General features: G+C 37.3%; 1 pseudogene; it reads right to left on the bottom strand.

The window, feature by feature from the left end:
• Positions 1-8,703: 8,703 nt before the first annotated feature.
• On the bottom strand, positions 8,704-19,004 carry LOC138834569 (large ribosomal subunit protein uL30 pseudogene; annotated as a pseudogene).
• Between the last annotated feature and the right edge of the window lie 3,501 nt (positions 19,005-22,505).

Here is a 22,505-nt window from a genome sequence, read left to right as displayed (position 1 = left end):
GTACTGTCCCATTTATCTAAGGGCCTGGATAAGCCAGAAAAACAGAAGGAAGCCCAATTCCTCTATAGTCACCTCTCGAGTAGGTACTTCAACTGCTTTTACCTTATAATATCAGAGCTGCAAATCTTCTGATTTGTGGACAATGAGACTTGCATCAGTGACCTGCCCACCAACTTCCCATGTTCCCATACTTACAAGTTTTCCAGCTTATAGACAGTTTATCGTGTTGGGATTTCTTAGCCTTTAAAACTGCATGAACCAATTTCCTTAATATACCTTTATCTAGAACAACAATATAAATGTCCTACTGGCTCTGTCATTCTGGGAAAGCCTGATAAATATAAATAGGGTCACTATGTAATTTTTCATCTAAATTGGGACAAGTTGCAAAGTGAAAGAAATCAGTGCTACACTACAGTCTTAATAGATGTGGGTAATAAACTAGAAACTTCCCTAGGCTACTGCAATGGGCCATCCCTTACCTGTAAGAAGAGTTGATTATTCCCTTTTCTTTGAACTTCTTCCCTTAATTTATGCTAACCAGTATCCCAGTACTTACGGTCTTACTGTGAAATTATATGTATGTCTTAATATATTTGGAGATAAAGCATTAGGCACCATGCCTTATTCATCTTTGCAACTATAGCAATAACCATTACAAATCTTATCAAGTCAAAAATGCATGATACATTATTAAAGCTCTATATCTGAATTAAACAAAAGAACAAAGACATTCCACTAGTCTGGCAAAAATATACATTTGGTTAACATTTGGAGCCCTACTAACCCAACCTGAAGGTAAAGAAGTTCCATGTGCTCACCTCAGGATAGTCCTTAGTATCAGACTGAGGAGACAATGTAAGCAACCAGAATCAGAAAGGTGTGGACATATTTGACAAACAACATAAAGAGCTGGGAGTGACCAGAAAGCACAAATAAAATAGGAGCCAGATGCGGATGACATAAGAGGTAAGGAAATCCCTGTATGAAAGCAAAGTTGGGCAAAAGAGGGTCAAAAACCAGAAGAAGGAGTCAAAACAGCCAACACCTGGTGCTTATGGCAAAAAAAAAAATCTGAAATGTTGGTTGATTAACCTTGGCTAGGTTTGCAGATAAGATGGTGCATAAAAGGATGAACCAATGCAACAGTGATATTCACAAGACACTATGTTGGAAATTAACTTTACAACTTGGGGGGAGAGGGAAGTCTGTGGCAGGGAGGGAAAGTGGATGAAAAACAAGGGAGGGGTAACAATGTTCAATAAGAAATGTACTTATTACCTTACTTATGTAACTGTAATCCCTCTGTACATCACCTTTATGATAAAGCAAAATAAAATAAAAATACTAGGTCAGTGATAAGAGCACCTTGTTACCATCAATTGTGTAATATGCATATATATTTTCATATTCAGATATGAAAACATGTATGCTTCATCTATGTGTTAAGTACATATATTTAAAATTCATACTTTATTTCCAGACCATGTAGGATAGAAATATATTTAAACGTTTGGTATACACAAGCTACAAGTAAGTGCTTTTGTCATCTTGGCACTGCTGTAACAAAATACTAGAGATAAACACTGGTTTCAGAGGTTTTAATCCATTGTTAGTTGGATCCATGGCAGAACCTCGTGGTAGACAACGGGGAACTGCTCATCTCATGGCTGTGAAAACCCAAAGAAAAGGCTGTGGTCCCGAAATTCCCTTCAGCAGGGCATACCCCTGATAGCCAATATACTTCTGCTAGGCCCCTCCTCCTAAAGTGTGTACCATCTAATGATGGCATAATTAAGCAGGGAACTAGCCTCTCCCATTTAAGCATTTAAGGAGGACATTTGATATCCAAACCACCATAAGTTACAAGTAATTTTATTCTATTCAATTTCTTCTAAAGAAGTAAGATTTTCTTATATGTGTTATATAAATGTCAGCTTAGTTCTAGAAACTAGCTAAGCCAAAGTCATTGCACTTTTTTCCGGATGAAATAAAAATTCTTTAATAAGAGGAAGAATATTACGTTGATTATTCAAAGTTTAATTGATCAACTTAAATATTCTCAGAGACCTTCCCAAGCTCTACTTAAATTATCCTGGCTGGACACTGAACACACCCCATATAAAAATATATTCTAGGGTAACACATTTTATTTCAAATTAGATACATTTTAACTCCATTTCTTCATCAGTCTGCATGAAAGGAGAAAGTCTGAAAAGAGCCAGTGTGATCATGAACTTGATAATACTGACTCAACTTCTTTCCATTGTGTCATTTCCATTTAATAAGGGTTTTTCTCTTTTTCTTTCAGTGATTAGTAACTTTTCCCTTGAGTGTTTCATCTCTTTGAAGCTTGATCTGGCAATTTTTTCTCCACCACTGTTGTTTTCTTTTCTTTTCTTTTCTTTTTTATCATTGAAGCCACCATCTGCTAGAATGTGAAGGTCCTTTAATGGGACTTGAAGTGCTAACAGTGCTGCCTCAGACAATTTTGAAGTTAGATTTGGCCAGAAATCATCTGCTTTCAGGCTAGATTCAACTACCTCTCCTGTGAGCCAGCATCCTCCCAGGATTCTATTCTATACCTCCCTGATAGAGCTGCCTTTCCAGACAATGTCCATCTTCTTCTATCAGAATCTGTCTCAGACTTTCTCTCATCTCTAGCTCAGGCAATTGTGTTCTATAAATCAGTACTGTAGACCAATCCACGTTAGAATGTTGCCAACTTACTTCTGAGTTGAAAAGCTTTCTAACCAAGAAACAAAAGATATCTATGATACAATTTCTGGCTAGAAAACAATATATTTGGCAATATAGCAATTCTATTACCCCTCAAAGCATGTCACATCGGTTATTTTCTATTTCACCTGTCTGTGTCATGGGCCAGGAATGACCATAATATTTGGCTTAAATTTTCATAAGAGTTGTTGCTTTATTATTCTTTTAAAAAATCTGCAATCTATTAATAGGCATGATTGTAACTCTTTAAGAACATTTGAAAGTCAAAGATAGGTAGTAACCACCAAGAAAAGCCCTTAAAGAATTACAGAGGAAAGTTTCTGGGCCTAGACGATACATTGCTTTCACCATGATCCAGTTTGGTCTATAAAGATTTTTCTTTGTCAGCTGCCTCAGGCATCTTGTAAATGACATTATATAGGAGGCATTTTGAAGAGGGCAAGCTGCAGTACACATTAGCAAAATGTATTTCTGCACTTCTGTGAATCTGTGAATTAGCAGAGTGCACTAATGACAGTCACAGCAATACAACTACAGTTAATGAAGAAACTCTAATTGAGGTAGAAGAGTCTCTGTACTTTAGGAAATTGCAACCACAAATACTATGGACTTTCTGAAATTAATACCATAAAATAATCACACTATATGGGTGAACATGGCACAAAGGGATTTTAAAAAGTATCAGATCACAAACACTGCTAGACCAGCAGGAGAAAATAAAGTTAGTATTTAAACAGATTATAATTTCTTAGAGAATAGGAAGATATGGGAACAGGCATGTATACTTGTTGTATTTGTGCCTGTGTTAAATCAAAATCGATGATAAAATTTGCTTCTATGCATGTGTTTCCATGGTTCTTTTGCTCTTTTATTATTAATGTGTTAAGTAAAAGGTGTAACAAATAAATTAAAGAAGATTTTAAACTGGAATTCAATTCTACTCAATTGTATTGCAGCCTCTCTGCTCAAAACATTTAAGTGGTTTCCAGAGGCACTTAAAACTCAGCCTCACTCAGTAACCTACAATCTTCAGAATCTGACTCCTGAATCTTCCAGCCTCAAGTCTGTCACTGTTTGGTTTGATCACAACATTCCAACCACCTTTGTCTTCTACAATATCCCTAAACACTCAACTTCTATAACATGACTAAACACTCAACTAAAATCCTGTTCTTGTTTTCCAGCGTTATTGTGTGTCCACACTGGTGATTGAGAAATTTCTTCCCTGCTGATAGGGTAGATGACTCCTTTCATGGCTTCATGTCTCAATTTTACTACAGTCCCCTTTGGGAGACCATCCCATTTCTCCATATTTAAGTGGCTTTCATCTTTTTTCTCCTTCTACTCACTCACTCCACAACTATTTCCTCTCAGAAGTCTATTTATTTCATTTTCTTCTATTTACCATTATTTCACAATCTCATTGTCTGTCTCTCTTACTCTGTTAAAAGCTGTATACGGGTAGGGCCATGACTGTATTGGTCACAGCTTGACATCTCTCATTAGCTTCTTGTCCTCTCTGCCCAGCGTTCCACAGAGCTACGCTCACTGCAGCCTTTAAGTGAAGCCAGACTCAGTAGATTCTTGCAAGGTAGAGATCAGTGGATCTTCTGCCTAGCAAGCAGAGGTCCTGAGATCAATCTACCTTTTTCTACCCCTGAAAAACAAAACACTCTTACAGACTAATTCTTTTTTGTCATATCAGTAAATATTATTTTATGTGATCAGAGGCACAGAGGCATTGTGCCTTTGTGTTCCTTCTCTAAGAGTATCCTCCTTTGGTCTCTGCATGTGTGACTATTTAGAGTCCTGTATAACTTATCATGTTCTGGTGTACTTTAGATCTAGCTTTTCTGCATATGAGAGAAAACTCTTGAGCTTGGCTTAACTCACTTAAAATGATTTGTTCTAGGTCCACCCATTTTCCTGCAAATGACATAATATTTTTTCTAAAAAATTATATATATATATATATGTATATATATAGGAGGCATGGTGTATAAGTACCACATGTTTGTGTATATAAGTAAGTACCACATTTTTTTATCTACTCACCTATTGTAGGGCTTCTGACCTGTTTCCATAACTTGGTTATTGTGAACACTGCAGCAATGAGCATGGATGTACAAGTGTCTTTATGGTATCCTGATTACAATGTTCTGGGTAGATGACCAGGAGTGGTCTGGCTGAGTTGTAGGGAAGATGTATGTTTAGCTTTTTGAGGAACCTCCAGTTTGCTGTCCAGAATGGTTATATCAGTTTACATTCCCAACAACTATATAATAGGGTTCTTTTATCCCCACATCCTCACCAGCATTTGTTGTGGTCCAAATTCATGATGAATCTAATCTAATTAATTTTTAATTAGATCTATCTAATTAATCTAATTCATGGTCAATCTAACTGTGGTGAGATAGGATCTCAAAGTTTTATTTGCATTTCTTCTGTGGCCAGAGATGTTGAGAATTCCCTCATTTTGGCAAAAGGATCATTTTTTTCTTTTTCTTTTTGTTTGTGCTGGTCCTGAGGCTTGAACTCAGGACCTGTGTGCTATCCCTGAGTTTTTGTGCTCCAGACTAGCCTTCTAACATTGAGCTACAGCTTCCATTAAAGGTAAATTCTTAATTAGGAGGTTCAAATTCAGGACAGTAAGATTGAGAATAAAACAAAGAAAACTGAGGAAGCAAAAGACAAATACAAGATCATAGCCAAGACTCTTAACTGCCAATTAGAATACAGCTTCTCAAGGAGCAGTGTCTTGGCCATAAAAGATGTGTCCAGATCATTGGGCCTTGGAATCACCCCTTGAAGGAGAAAATGAAAAGAACTTACATTCCCTTTGCTCTTGTGGATATGGTTGGCATATGTTTTGTCCCCCTGCAAAAATTCACATGCTAGAAGCTTGGCCTCCAGGACGTGGTGTTACAGTGGTGGAAGCTTTAATAGAAAGGTGATTAAATCATTGGAATTTCACCTCACGAATGACTTGCCTTGAATAGTAAGCCAAATATTAAGATCAACATAGCCCAGAGAGATTGACAGTAACCCATATGATATATCTTGATGAGTAACAAAAATTGCTGTATTACAAAATATATTATTTTCTAGAAGTAAGTTACTATAAAATGGGACCACACCTTCCTTCAGTTTGGTGTTTTCTACATGTAGCCATTTTCCTTTCTGTTTTTCTGTCATATTGCCATACAACCAAAGAGACTCTCACCAGGAGGTCAGTGCTGAGCTATTGAATCTACCAATCATGACCCATGTAAATCTTTTTACTTATAAAGAAATCCACTTCAGGTACTGGGATATATCAAAAAGAAAACAGACTAAGGCATTCACTGATCCAAGTTCTGCAATAAGCAACTGCTTAATGAACTTCTTGTACTTGCAACCCCGTACTTCAGGGAAGCCACAGAAGACCAAGATTTTGTGCCATGTTTCTTTAATGTTGTTAAAGGATAAGAGGAAGAAGCATCTAATGAGTCTGGTTAGGTCAAGCTTAGACTCTAGTTCTAAGTGGCTTTTGCTACACAAGTATAATGGAGGGATGATCAGAGCTAAGTGGTCACCAGAGAAAATGATAAAATTGTGTATGATCCAAAGATGACAAACTATAGCTCCAATCATGAATACCCTCCACGGTCATGTGGTCAGAGGACTGAAAGATAAATGAAACCAAGGGACAGAAAAGGTGTTGGGTTTCATTTGGTGTTCAATTTGTATTTGTCAAATTAAAAATGAAAAGGTAGACAGCCAGATGCTTATTCCTCATACCTATAATTCTAGCTATTCAAGAGGCTGAGATCTGAGGATCACAGTTCAAAGTCAACCCAGGCAGGAAAGCCTGTGAGATTCTTGTCACCAATAAACTACCAAAAATAAAGCCGGGAGTAGAGCTGGAGCTCAAATGATTGATAAAGCTCAGGGACAGTGTGCAGGCCCTGAGTTCAAGCTGCAGGACATACCACACACACACATACACACAGATAGATAGATAAATTCAGTGCTACCTATAGGTTATCTTGGTAAATAGCTCTACATAGAAATTGTATGAGAAGAATACACTCTTGTATATTACCATTTTAAATATGTTATATTATTACTTATAAACTTTCACTAGATTAGAGTTTGTTCGATATCTACCAATTCAGCCTTATATTTCTGGCCCCTGTACTATGCACTCCCCATCAACCACATAGTTCATTTGCATTGTTTTAGCCCATCTTCTATATTTCAACAAAGGAAGAAGCATCTAGTTATTTGTGTCTAGTGTAGACAAGATGCATGGAAAGAACAATTTCTAGGAATTGTAGGAGCTGGATTCTAACTTCTCAGCTCCAATTTCATGGAAATAGATCCAAGGACAGATTTTGCCACTGGACATCTTAGTATTGGACTAGTGAGAAAAGAGGGGGTATATGGGAATGAACAGCTTTAAGGATATTCACTAATTTGACTGATGTTTAAGATAAATAGTCAATAGCTCTAATTGTAAATTTGTGAAAAGTTGAGGTTCTGGTTGAGATATAATTTAATATACAAATGTGTTTGATATTGTATGTGGAGAATTACATATTTGAAGCTCAAGATAGAAAGACAGTTTTGTCTATGACATGTTTTATCATTTGACTTTGGGCAAAGATTTAAGTGCTGAAGCTTAGAATATATGCAATGGATTCCAACTTCAAGATAGAAGGCCTGGCAGAGATAAGATGGAAATCAAGTTTACTGAGCATCTGGTATATGCTAGGCAATGGATATGTGATTATTCAAATTAAATTCATCCTTACCAAACTATTTGAAGATGCTACCATTTCTGTTTTGAGATGAGTTAGTGGAGGCTTGGTTGGGTTACACAACTCTTCCAAAGCAGTCAAGTTTATCTGACTCCAAATTTTATGGTTTCCTATCATAGCTTGGTATAGTGACAAGTATCCAAAGCATTTGGCATAGAAGGTAGAAGGAAAAGAGAAATACAGGTTCCATGAAGAATGAGGGATGGGACATGGCATTATATGGAGACAGAGCCTGAGGAGGAAGATTTCAGGCTCCTAACTAAGTCAGTTTGAGAATAGAGCAGGGCTTTTGCTCCCACATCTCAGGCCCTGCACTCATTCCAACTTTCCCTCACTGAATCTCATTGAGCAAAACATTCCACCCTCTGTGCTTCTACTTCCTCTATACAACTGAGGAAGTCTCTGAGGTGTCTGATTTGCACTACTGTATAAACTGAAAAGCAAACAAAAACTTTAAAAGCCTAGTACATCCCATTCATTCAAGGAAGATTCAGTAAGACCACCTCCTTTGTGTGTGTGTGTGTGTGTGTGTGTGTGTGTGTGTGTGTGTGTGTGCATGTGTGTGTGCGTGTGTTTTAACTTTTATTGTAAAGGCAAAGCACAGAGGGGTGATAGTTATGTAAGTCAGATAATAAGTACAGTTCCTTTTGAACAGTGTCACTCCATCCTCATTCTCTCTTAGGTTTTCCCCTTCCAACTTCCCTTCCTCTAAAGTTATATAGTTCATTTCCAGCAGAATGTCTGGTGGGTTTCACTGCTGAATTGGTTCACCTTTTATCCCATCATATCTGTGCTTCTTCCCCTCCCACAAACAGGTAAACTTACATACAAGACAAAGGGTACAGAAATCAAAAACAGTGACAGATGGGAATAAACACAAGAACAAAAGGAAAGAAGAAAAGAAAACCAAACAGAACCACTAATAGTATAATTTGAAGGAAAAAAACCTCTTCAACTTCTTGGAGTTCATTTCGATAAGTATCATTTTATATGATCTTATGCACATAGGTATTAAGCCCTTGCAATCCTCTCCTAAGAATATTCCCCCTTGTTTTCACTGTGTGAATGTTTAGATTGCTGTTTATCATCACACATGATTTATTCTTTGCCAGCATCACTGTTTATTAGCAGACTGGATTACAAAAATAGCAAGGCAGACATCTCAGTTCATTCTAATAAGCCTATTGATCTGATCCTCCCTGTTGCCAGCATCTCTACCTTCTAAAAGGGCCGTAGGAAGTTATTTGCTTCCTTGAAACATACAGTATAGATCTCCTGAATCAGATCCTCCATATAGACGATGCCATATTTACCAAGAGATTGAGCAATCAAAGGGTTATCTGTTAAGGCAATTAGCTTCTTATTAATTTCTCCATAACTATGCTTGCACATTAGCTCATTTACTGACTTCAGGTTTGGATCTCATGTAATATAGGTATCGTTCCACAATCCTTAGCATATTGATTGAAGCCGCATAGAGCTTAGAAAAGGTGACATTGAAGATCTAGCAAAAGTGAAGGTGCTATAACACCTCATGGACCTTCTGACTTACACCATTGATACCTCTGATTCTGATGACAAATGCCAACTTGGATTCTGCAAGTACATAGAAGCCCACTTTTCTGTCCATTCTAGCCACTTGGATCTCAGTTCTGTGCATTTCATTATGCTTCTTGTGATAGTGCTTCACTTTTTTTTAATAGATGAGCTTCCTCCTTGCTTTTCAAAATATCTTTTGGGCACATTTCTTTCTCAAGGACTTTATTTTCAGCTCAATGATATTCCTTTCCTTTTCCTTAAGGTTTTCTGGCACAGTATGAACCTTCTTTTTCGTCTCCTCAGTAAGCTCCATCGTTCTAACTGGAAAAGAGAAATCAATGATTTAAGTCAAAAAAAATCAAAAGCAAAACCTTTTAATTCCTTCATATTCATTATAACTGAGAAGCTTTCAGTCAGCCCTGTGTTATTATCAGTACTGCGTAAGTCATATGTGACCTTCTGAGTGTTTCCCTAACCTTAATTGTATAAAATGTGGGTCTCCCAAAAAGCAAATAATGTCCCCAAAGTAAATTAAATGTTATCATGCTTCATTTAAGTGAGAAAGTGAGAAATTTTCAATTTGTTGAAAAGTCTAAGGTTTTTAAGCATCCATGGTACAGCACTAAACTCTAGCATACTGAGCATACATGATATTTGCTCAGTGGCAAACTCCGTGGAGCCACAGACCCAACATACCAAGGGTCTTGACAGTCTCCTTGGAAGAACAAAGTATATTCATGAAATTTTATTAGCAACACCAGAGAGAGTACAATGACCATGACCCTCCATGTGTTTGTATGCAAGAGTGCATAGTAGTCAGCCAAAAAGGTGAAAGGGGAAAGTAAGAGCAGGTGTATGTAGAGTGAAGATACACAGAAAGGGCGTGTAGGCGAATGGAAAGACTTGGACAGACTGGATATAGAACAATGGGTGTCTTCCCTCAGGACCACTAGAGGGATTTTCATATCCTCTTTTTTTTTAATTATGAAAATACCTTACAGAGGGGTTACAATTACATGGGAAAGATGAGTACATTTCTTATCAAGCATTGTTGCCTCCTCCTTTGTTTTTCCCCTTCCCATCCTTTCCAATCCCTTCCTATCTCCCCTCCCCCCTCCTTCCCCCTACCCCCAATCCCCCACTCCCAGCCAAAGTTGTAAATTAATTTTTCTACATAACGACTTGTACATTCTCATTGTTGCAATGGGTCCACCTGTATCCCTATTTAAACAATTTGTTTTTGCCCTTCCCCTCCACAAATTATACCAACATCAAATACAGTGAGAGTAGGGGTTATACCATGGGGGAGGGACATACAAAGAAACAAAGAAATCATCTTATAAATAGGTTAGAAACCATTGTATGAAAGAAAAACACTTGAATACTTATCTTGGGGTTCATTTCACCTAACATCAACTTATCTGACCTTTTCTGCTTGTCTCAGACATATACTAGTTATTGCAAATAAGGGAAACCATGGGACCTATGTTTCTTTGGGCCTGGATTACCTCACTTAATATAATTTTTTCCAAGTCTTTCCATTTCTTAGCAAATGGGGCAATTTCATTCTTTCTGCTGGAGGCATAGAATTCCATTGTGTGCATATATGCCACATTTTCTTGATCCATTCATCTACTGAGGGGCATCTGGGTTGGTTCCATAGCTTAGCAATCCTCTTAGCAGAAACCAAATGTTTGATTTTTAAGGTTTCCCTGCAAAGTCCTCCCCAAACACATATACATACTTATCAAGGTAAAATGCTGTTTTCTCCTCAAATCCATACAGTGCTCACTTGACTTCTACTCTCATTCTTTGGAATAAAAGCAAAATGGAATTTTTTCTTCCCACTCTTACAATTTTCTCCCATTACTTAATAAAATGTCACTGATTTCTATTCCATAATACTTTTTATTTGAAGGAAAGAAAGACAAATACTAAAAATAGAATATTTAAAACATTTGGATTTTCTTTGAAGTCATGGAAACATGTATTTTGGATTCTATTTCTCTGATCTATTTAGTTGATACAAAGGAATCTAAAATCAAAAACTTGTGTTCAAGAGATAGCAAACATGCATAGAGACAAATAGCTTAGCACAAATGGAGAAACAGATTATAGCATTCATGGTTGAGCAGACTATCCTTAAAATTACATATAAAGTTTCTGCCTACATTACTTCTTTACTCAATCAGAATGTTTCTATGCATTATCATTTTTGGAGTTGGAAGACTTTCATACTTGGTCTTATCCCAAAGATAAAGCTTTCAGAAGTTGAACATAATGTTCTCAGCTGCTTGTAGCTAAGCATAGATAATGAAAAATATCACCTTCACAACAATTAAACATAACTTTTGTATATAACTTAAACCCAGATGAACTATAGTACCGAAATTTACTTGTATCTTAACATCAAGGAAAGTAGATACTTTGGATAATTTGAACCTTTTCTCTTACATATAACCAAGTTATAAGTGTTGACTAAATGTTCCTGGTCTTATCAGCTTATGTATGCAAATGTCTCAACATAAACAAGTATGCCCAGTTTACAAGGAAAAATGCTGTCCAGATATAACAAGTATTAAAATTATTTTATATTTGCTTCCAAAACATTCTGGGGAGAATATCCTGCCATGATATTTTTCTTTTAGAGGTAGTCTCCTTAGAGAGAATACAGTCATTTGTATTCCTCCTTGTCCATGTTTTTAAATTTTTTTAAATGTCACTATACATATATATATATATATATATATATATGCTTCCAAAAATGTATTCCAATGTTTCATGTATTTTAAAACATATATATAAGTGGCGGCATATTGTACTTATCCTTTTGCAATCTGCTTTTTTCACTCGACATTTTGTTTTTGAGAATTATCCATGTTGATGCAGAGAGAAAGTTAAACATTATTGAAGACAGCAAAAACATCCTAACTCACTAAGAGAATCTTGAAAAGTCCACACGGCATTTTGTGGGTGGTGTGAGAAATATATCCAAGCAGCCCTAGGGTCTTCTACCTTGAGACCTCCATGGTGAGCCTGCCTTGTCATCTCCCTCCTTGGCTACCCTTTCCTGTGGTAGCCAAGGAGTGATAGAACTAGGACTCTCGCATGCCACAGTCAAGGTAGCCCAGCAACCATTCTGCCCTTAGCTTCAGTGTCTGAAAAGATGTCCTTACAATGACTCCTGGCACCAACATCCTAGTTGTTTTGGGTTCCCAACAAACCGTTTGTTGGAAGAATAAGAAAAGTTCCCACATTCTTGTTAGATTAACTACAAAGAGGCCCATAGTTGGGTGCTTCTTTTAAGTGTTTCACAATTTGTGTGAGTGCTCTGAGTGTCTATATATAATTGGTGTCAGGTCCATCCTCTATTTCATCAGCATACTATTTCCTGACTTAAGTAGGAATTTAGGAAGCCCAGCCTTCTATTAGATTTATGAGTGAGCCTTCTTTCCCCAGAGCCACATTGTCTCTCTTAAAATGAATCTTTTCCAGCTTTATATTCTTATCTTTTACCCTGTGGTAAGGCTCCTTTCCTAAAATGGAGTCTCATGCTAATAAACTCATTATAAGTTGAAAATGTCCTAACTTGAAAATGCATTTCCTAATATACACAACAGTATAGCTTGCTGTCAGCACAGCACACTGTAGGGTATTGGTAGTTGCCCCCTCCTGACTGTGTGGCTAAGTGGTAGCTGCAGCTCATTGCCTCTGCCCACCATCAAAAAGTAATACCATGCTACCTATTGGTGACTTGAGAAAAGGTCAAAATCCAAAATTCAGTTCTACTGAACACATTTCATCATCTCAATCATGCTTTGTATCATCAAATTTTAAAAGTGTAAGTCAAACTATTATAAATCAGGCCTATCTGTATCTTACTAACTTATTTTTGCCTTTGACTTCCATGTAAATTTATGAATGTGAATTTATGAATGCAAATAGATGCATTGGTGGTAAGACAGAGAGTAGAGAGAAGTATTATCTGACTCTATTCATTAGAAAAACTGATGTCAACTTTGGCTCAGCAATGACCCCAACTTAAGAATATACTTGAGATAAGAGGCCCATATGTTTAGCATAGGTAAACAAGGGGAAAAAAAGCTACGACAACATTGCACATGATTTCATCCTATATAGCACCATTTTTCTTTATGGAAGAGGCATATATGATTGGGTAATAGATTAAAAACATTAGGAGCCAATCAATCTGTCTCCATTGTTACTGAAAAAGTTATGAAAGTAGCAAATAGATTTTTCTCAGTCCCATGATATTTACTTGATAGATTGTCATATTCTTGGATGAAAACACAATATCAATAATGTGAGCACTTGCTCAGAGTTCATACTTAAGAGCTGTTTTAAGCCAAGCACCAGTGGTTCATGCCTATAATCCTAGCTCCTCAGAGTCTTGAGATCTAAGAGTTGAGGTTTGAAACCAGCCCAGGCATACTAATCTCAGGGTCTCATCAGCAATTAATAAGCAAAAACTCAGAAGTGGAGGTGTGGAATTCTATGCCTCCATCAGAAAGAATGACATTTCCCCATTTGTTAGGAAATGGAAAGGTTTGGAAAAAATTATATTAAGTGAAGTAAGCCAGGCCCAAAGAAGCATAGATCCCATGGTTTCCCTTATTTACAATATCTAGTATAGGTATGAGTCAAGCGGAAAAGGTCAGATAATGTGATGTTAGGAAAATGAACCCTTAAATATGTATTTTAATGTTTCGTTTCTTTCATGCATGTGTTTCTAACGCATTTATAAGATTATTTCTTTGTTGCTTTGTATGTCCCTCCCCCACAGTGTAACCCCCGCTTTCACTATATTTGATGTCAGTATAACATGTGGAGGAGATGGGGACAAACAAGTCATTTAAGGATTCAGGTGGACCTGTTGCAACAATGAGAAGTACAAAATGTCATGTCAAAACCAGCTTTACAATGTCGGTGTGGGGGGGGAGGGGGGTATAATTGGGTGGGGGGAGGGGGGAGGCGGGGAAGGGAAGTGAAGGGTAAACAAAGGAGGAGGCTGCAATGCTTGGTAAGAAATGTATGCATTATCCTGCCCATGTAATTGTAGCCCCTCTGTACAGTATGTTCTCAAATAAAATAAAATACAATTAAAAAAAAAAAAAAGAAGTGGAGGTGTGGTTTACTTGATAGAGTATTATCCATGAACCAAAAAAATCAAAAACAAAAAACATCTGAGTGAGTACTCAAGGCCCAAAGTTCTGGACACAATAAAAGATGATTTTATTGATCATCCATATTTTTCATTTATATTCTCTATTCCTTAACATGTTAAACTTTTATAGAATATAAAGAATGTGCATTATGTGCAAAGCTATAAAACTATACACTCATATAAAATAAATCCTATTCTATCTTGGGTTGTAATCTTCTATCAATAGTCTATTAGCAGCTAGAACTTTGCAAGAACAGGAGTTATAACTTACTCATCTGTGTACGAATCAGTCATAGCAATTAAGGATCTATTATTGCGATGTTTGTTTTGAGGATTTCACATCTTAGAGACCTCAGTTTTTATGAATTTGATATATTAATATTTACTAGAAAAAGTAGAGCATTTAATTCAGTGCATGTAAGAAAACAAAATCATCACTAACTAAAAGTGTACCTTATTCAAGGCTTCAAAGGAGATTTCAAGGGTAATAAGTGCACTCTGAATGCAATCATACATTACAATGCAAGGAATTTGGTAACAACGGCAGGAAAAAAGCTTAGAAATTAGTAGGAAACCTTAGGAAATATATTTTGAAGCTTCATGTAAGCTCTCAGTCAATTTCCTCCTTAACACAACTACGTGAGCTTGTTTCTGAACCACAGAGGATGCACTGAGCCCCTCAACCTTTGTATTTGCTAATCTGTACATGTTATGTACTTAGCACAGACTTGACTCAGTGTCTCTATCAGGGCAGCATAAACCAGCATGAGGCTGTGGCTGACTTTCATTTGGAATCCTAAGTGAGCCCTCTCAGCGGGATGCCTGAGCTCACATCATCTGTCCTTGTCAATCACATTGCCTTTCCCTCCAATTCTATTTCAGATGAGACCCCCCCAAGGAACCATGGGAAATCATGCCATCCTCAGAGGCTGTGGTAGTTCATTCTAATCTGAATCCCAAATTGCACTAAGCGCCTCATGTGTTAAAAATAATTTTAGGAGCTTTTGATGCTCTGGTCTCAAAAGAAGCATTTTACATTGGGATAGCTCTATATAAACAATTAGATTCCCATAAAAAGGTCTTGATATTTTTTAAAATCAAGTTTAATCCAGGAAAATATGGTCAGGGGGGAGGCTCAAGGATACAGAGACAATAGAGTATTTTGCCAATGTGCTGAGTTGGCATTTCTCTATGTGAGCACAGGCTGTGACAATTATCTGTCCAGCCCATTTGCTCATGACCTTTTAAGACCCTTCCTAGTGTCATGCCATAGCACAGCATGCATACCAATAACTATCACTGTGATGAGTTAATAAGGGAACAAGACCAGGTAGGGCAAGTGACACTGGGTACAGAATTGTTTCTGTAATAATAATGGCACATTATTTCTTATTTTCATACACACCACCTTGTTTTCCTTAAAAACACAAAGCTAGTATATAAATTATTATACACTGTAATTTGGCAGCAACTTTGTATATGCTCAAAATAAATATAATAATCCTCCAAACTATACATTATTATCCATTTTACAGCTGTGGTAACTGAGGCTTAGAGTTGTGAGAGACTGGGTCAGTATACAGCCAGTATGTTTTGTTTTTTTTTTGTTGGTCATGGGGCTTGAACTCTGGGCCTGAGCACAGTCTCTCAGCTCTTCAGCTCAAGGCTAGCACTCTACCTCTTGAACTATACCACCACTTCCATTATACAGCCTGTATGATGTAAAGATATCTCCCTCTCTCTCTCTTTCTTTCTTACACACACACACACACACACACACACACACACACACACACACACTCATACACACACACACACACAAACACTCATACACACACACAAACACTCATACACACACACACACACACACACACACACACACACACACACACACACACACACACACCAGTGTGATATAAAGATCTCACACACTTGGGGCTGGAAATATAACTTCGTAGTAGAGTACTTCACTAGCCTGTACAGCGTCTTGAGTTTGATCTCTAGCACCACAAAAAAAAAAAGATAATCAAAATGAATAAATAAACATTTCATACTCTATTTATACTCTACTCTCAGTCCAGATCTTTGACTTTCAACTTTTAGAACTTAAAAAATGGCTTTACCCAGGTCAAGAAATGAACATGTTTTAAGTTAGGAAATGTTTAATATGAGGCAGACAGAGGGAAACTTGCCTGACTCAAATTTCCTGAAATATCTCATTTTCCACAAAATGAGTCACATTTAAAGCAATAGAATATTTTTCTTAATCTTCAATCTGGAGTTGGACACATTGAGCCCAGGAGTATTCCTTTAAACCTATCTCACTTGGCCTCATGAGTGACGTAAAAACATCTCCAACTTTCCAACATGTATCAAAAGTTTAGTAATAAAGAATAATATTCAGGAAGAATTTCCTGACAGATGTGTGACTCATCTTCTTAACCTTGGACAAATTCACTTCACTGGAGATTTGAATAACACTGGTCCCTTTAGAATTATTTTACCCAACATTAATTAGATGACCTCGGTTTGATTAAGTGAACGCCATCAATAGGGCCACGAAGTATGACAGCAGAATGCAGTCCTTCACACAGACAATGACATAAACAACCTCCCTGGAGCTGTTCAACAGGTAGTCCTGTCTACAAACTCTTTCTGTGACAACCATCCTAGAATATACTGTGAAGATGTTATGGCGCTGCTTCTCCTTCATCTAAACCTGTGCTAAAGAAAGTCACAAAAGAAGACCCTCTTGAAGGCTTCAATGAACAAGGTGCTTTCCCGGATAGTTCACAGTCAAGCACTGATATTTTGAACATAGTTTTCTGGAGTCTCAGAGAAATATTATGATCACCTTCAAAATTTAACACTGTTAAATTTTCTATACTTTTATATTCGTTTTTACTTCCATTATTCCTTTAGCCTAGTATTTTCATATTTTTAAAAAGCTACAGAATTATACATAGTTTATCCTGTTCAAATCCATTTGAAAGATTGTAGAAATTCTTTAAAAAGTAAGTTTTCAATTATTTCTAAACCTAAAGGAACCGTGTATTCTTCATAGTCAAAATACAAGAGCAACCCACAATTATTGTGGAGCTATTAGATGATAATCATTATCTACAGAATATTGAAAGAAAAAATGAAGAATATCAAAAAAGAAAGTAGATTATCAAAGATTGTTAAAAAAGAAATAAACAGGACATACCCAGCTATTTATTATTTTGTTGCCTGCTTTTCAACAAATTCATATTCAAACTGCATTTCCTACGTTGTTTTCCTGTGTACAAAGTATGTTTGTTTATCCTTTGAAATGCTATTGTTATTTTATTGCATTTATATACCTAAATAAAATTAATAGGCCATTAAGTTGGGCTTTTGTAACATGTTACAATATTCACTTCTACACAGCAGTGCCCCAAAAATTGTTGTAGCCGAATCTTTAAAAACAATTTCAGCTGTTTCCTAATAATAATGAAGATGTGGCCTTTTTTAGGTATTAAAACCATTATGGGGCTCTGATAAAGGTTGGTTCAACCAATTACTCTATTTCCTCTCCTACATCCACATTGCTGTGCTTGTGTTTCTTAAACTTCCCTTTCTTTCTTTAAAATATATGTATTGGTGACTTCCTGCTTCTAAGTTATTTTTATAGTTGATGGTTTCTCATATGCTTAGAAGCATAAAATAAAAAAATGAACAAGCCAGTCACTAATGTCCTGCCTATAATCCTAACTACTCAGGAGGCCAAAATCTGAGGATTGCAATTCAAAGCCAGCCCAAGCAGAAAGTTCATGACATGCTTACTGCCAATTAGGAAAAAACAAAAACAAAAATGAAACTGGAGCTATAGCTCAAAGTAGTAGAACACTAACCTTGAGCAGAAAAGCTCAGGAACAATTCCCAGGCCCTGAGTTCAAGCCCCACAACTGGCAAAAAAAAAATCAAAAAACACTATTTCCTCCTGTTATAAATGTGGGTTTGCAGCTGTAGTCTATGAGCAGTGGTGTTTATCTTAGTTTTCAGAGCAAGGAACTACTCTGTTGACCTTGGTGAAGTTCATAAAAGTATGAACCTTTCCAGGCTGTGATTCACTCTCACACAGAGTCTAAAAAACCCTATATACTTACTTTTAAAAATTATCATTGGCAAATAGGTTGTAAACTAACCTTGTCCTTGAGTTTTGCTCCTATGAAGACCACAAGGAAACTCAGAGCCCCCAGATTGTCTGTTAAGCTGAGCTGTAGCTTCCAAAATGCCAACCCAAACCTCCTAAACCATCTCACGTAAAGAGCTAAATTCAAAGTCACAATTAAAACTACACTTCAGATTCCAGCAGTCTTTGAAGAGGTTGCTTGTTCAGAACAAGCACAAACAGTGGGGACCCTTCTGTGTACACAGGACAGTGTGCCCTAAAAAATGTCCAGAGAGTGATTACCGCAACCCAGGGAATAACGGTGCTGCTTTGTGGGGTGAGCACTTGGACTTAACTTGTTTCCTCTGCTTTGTGGGGTGAGCACTTGGACTTAACTTGTTTCCCCTGGGCAAAAATAAAGCCCCTAACTTTCATTTGTGACAGGGCGAAATCAACTAAAGGTTCTTGCAAGAAAAAAAAAAAGTCATCCTAGCTGTTGTGTTCCCTTCTGCTGGCTCTTCTCTTAAGCATGGTGGGGCAGTCCCTCACAGCTCCCCACCTTGAAAAGGGAGCTTCTCACACCGTGGGATCCTTCCTGTGTATTGTCTCCATATGTGGCTGAGAACCTTTTTCCTTGAAGTCAAGTGATAAAGTTGCACTTCTGTTTCCAATGGCACACGTCCAGCCCGAGTGAGACTGGCAGCCTTGTGAGCAAGCTTCCCAACCAGGTCACCAAGTGCAGTAGTGCAGCTGGAAAGCGTTTTCTCAGTGCTGTGCCCCCAGACTGCGGTTAGCTTCAAATTCCTGTGAATGTGACTAAAAAATGTTTGCATTTTAGCCACAATCACTAACAAATTATACTCCGCTCTTCAATGCATAGACCAGAAGAGAGCCTGACCCCATTATCAAAACGCAAGCCCAGATGGTGAGTAGACCTAGCCTAATGAGGGCCTCTCAGTCATCTCCAACAAATTTCTTGTCAATCATGCCACATCACATATGGGGGTCTCCCTTCAAAAGCCTCCGTGTTTAAAGACTCAGGGGCCTTCCAGCAAAGTGAGCCTGCCTTCCAAAGTAGTTACTCATTCTTGAGGAGCTTCAGGAATGTTTCTTTCTTCTTCTCTTCTACCTTCCCCGAGAACGAAGATTATAATGCATTAGCCTAGACAACTTTATCAGACTTAAATCTCAAAATGGAGCAGCCAGAAAGTCTGAACAGCCTTCTTGGCTCAGTACTGAGCACAGGAGGGAAATGAACTCAGAGGAAAAATAGGATATCAACAAGCGTTCTCAAATGATCTTCTGAATTCAAAACATATTTGCTTGAAACAAAATTGCAGGACGCCATTTTCATTTTCACATTGAGTTACAAAGAAAACTTCATCATGGATGGAGTACGGTGGTGCAGCCTATAATCCCAGAACTCTGGCGGTTAAGGCATGAGAATAATAAATTTGAGGACAGCCTGGGTTGCAAGGGAAAACCTTCCTGTAAAAAGCAAAAGCAAAAATTAGACAAAATGAACCACAGCATGGTCTGAAACTTTAAAAAGATTCAAAGTGTTGCTTATATTCCTCTTTCTAGAGAAGAATTTTGCCCTCTACCCCTCCAGGCCTTTTAATGTTGGCCCTCTAGGCCTGTCTGTGACTGTTTTTCTTTCTTTCTTTCTTTCTTTCTTTCTTTCTTTCTTTCTTTCTTTCTTTCTTTCTTTCTTTCTTTCTTTCTGTCTTTCTTTCTTTCTTTCTTTCTGTCTTTCTTTCTTTCTTTCTTTCTTTCTTTCTGTCTTTCTTTTTTTCTTTCTTTCTCCAAGTATGAGTTCTTCTTCACATTCAAGAACATTTTTCCTCTTTCTCTTTGCTCTTCATCTTCTCTCCAGCCTCTCTGCATGATTCTTTGATTGAGAAGTGTCATCTCCATGTTCTGTCTGACAGCCCTTACAAGCTGTCCTGCTCAGTGAAGGAGTTTCTCCCACGGAGAAGCAGCCACAGCTGTGTATCCTCTGAACAGGACCTAACTGTGTGCTGTGCTCGAAGCAGAAGAAAAGCATTGTAAATATAGTGTGGAAGATTTGTAGCAAAGAGTAGAATTCAGAGCAGGGCAAGTTATGTGTAGAAGGCTGAGATCAATACACTAAGGACAAACCAGTCTCTATATCAGGAAGTTTTCAAAATGGTTGCTGTTTCTGTTACACTGAGGATGCAAAGTGGATTGTGGAGCAGAAGAAAAGTCCTATGATGTGAGGACGGAGCTCTGTTTCTATGTGAGTCTGAGTAAAGAGAAAGACAAATAGAACCTTTCACCGATAGGCATATTTTAGAGTTCAAGTGTGACATGACGGCTCCAAAATAGATTCCACATGATTGGAGCAGCTCCAGAATCCCTGTCCCTGAATAGCAATCAGTGTTGGAGGCTAAGAGCCGGCATGCACTATCATCACATAAAACATGGAAGAAACAGCAAATCCCACACAGCTGCTAGTGAGCAAGGACAATTCATCCTGCAGCAATGTGCTGCAAGCACATTTTCTTCAAGTACTCAGCTTACTTTAAATTGAGGCTCCCTTTGCCTCTTTACATGGATCTTAATGAATAGCCAGGCTTTTACAACAGCTTTCTCTTCACGAAGAAGAGTTAGGCTCTTTGCAATGCTCAGTTTTGGCAGAACTAATGACCCAAGAGTTTTACGCTAATTTAATTTCATGGAAAGTGCCTCATAACTTGAAGCTATACAAGATCCCAAGCAACTGAGAAGATGCAGACTAAACTACCAGGCCCCTCGAACCTGATCATGCAGAATATGGAGAGGGGATACGAAGTTTCTCTTGTAGAATGGGCTGTTCCATTACAGTATGACTGCCTATCATTAAAACTTTGCAGATAGTAGGAAATGGAAGGAGAATGAAGGATGTAACTAAGAAGTGAGGAAGACAAGAGAAAGGAAAATAGAAGGCTAAAAGGCAGAAGGAATTTATAAGTTCTCCTTTGTTTATGGACAAGTATTTCCTTTAACACAGTTACCAGAATGGCTTTCTTCCTATTTACCTAATCTTTATGAAATCCTTCAAAGTTTTATGTTGAAAGGATCAACTATCAGTCATGATTTAGCCCCCCAAACTAATCTAAAGGACTCTTGTCAGTAAATAAAACTTTGGGAGATGTGGACAATCCATGAATTTTCTCTTCTGCCATCTTTGGAAGTCCCATAATTGTGAAAGTAAGGAAAATGGGATGAAAGGAAGAAATGAGCACTTTTGAACCAATGACCAGTGCAGCATTACCAGTGCATGCAAACTAGCCAGCAAGTCAGTATCTGACCAACATGATAGAACTAAGACAAGTAGATTTCCTCCCATAGGTTATTTCCTTTGTCATTTAGATGTCTCTAGTTGATATTCTCTGATACTAACTTGGTTATATCATAAAATTATTTTCTTCAGATAATTCTCTTTGGTATGTTAATAGGAATTATCATTTAGGAGCCAAAAAAGAGATTAAAACATAAATCAGTAGTTGAGAAAGCCTATAAGTTATTTTTTAATAATATGAAAATATATGGGAAAATGGCAAGCTTTCTTTTTTCGTTCGATCAGGGTATGACTGATGCAAAGCTTAATGATACAAATAAGTAGTGCTTTCAGACACATTGCTGACCACATTCGTGCATTTCTTTTCTATTTTATTTCTTTACTATGCTTTGGGAACACATGTAAGTACTATAATATTGTGCTTTAAATATAGGCCTGGGATATCCTGCTAGCGTTCAATCACTAAGGTTACAAACAAGTATGGTATACTGCTTTGCAGTTAGTATACTGCAAAGCATCAATTAATGGTTTTCAAAAATAGTATGAAATGACATAATCATAAAACTTAGAGCTCAAGGCAACCTTTATGGATCATCTGGTCTTGTCCTATGCCTTCAGAAAAAAATCACATATTATTATTTATAGCTGATAGATAAAGCACCTGAACTTCAAAAAGGCAAGCTGTCTAGTTCAATTTCACCCAGCTAGTTCAAGGGATTTGACCTCTTGTCTTTTGCTCCAAGTACAATTCTTTGTGTGGAATCAAAATCCAACTAAACTTAAATCCATAGAGACAGAAAG

The sequence above is a fragment of the Dipodomys merriami genome, unplaced genomic scaffold (genome assembly GCF_024711535.1).
Source record: "Dipodomys merriami isolate MVZ:Mamm:240054 unplaced genomic scaffold, mDipMer1.0.p SCAF_22, whole genome shotgun sequence".
Taxonomy (NCBI): domain Eukaryota; kingdom Metazoa; phylum Chordata; class Mammalia; order Rodentia; family Heteromyidae; genus Dipodomys; species Dipodomys merriami.
This window is presented reverse-complemented; position numbering and strand designations above follow the sequence as displayed.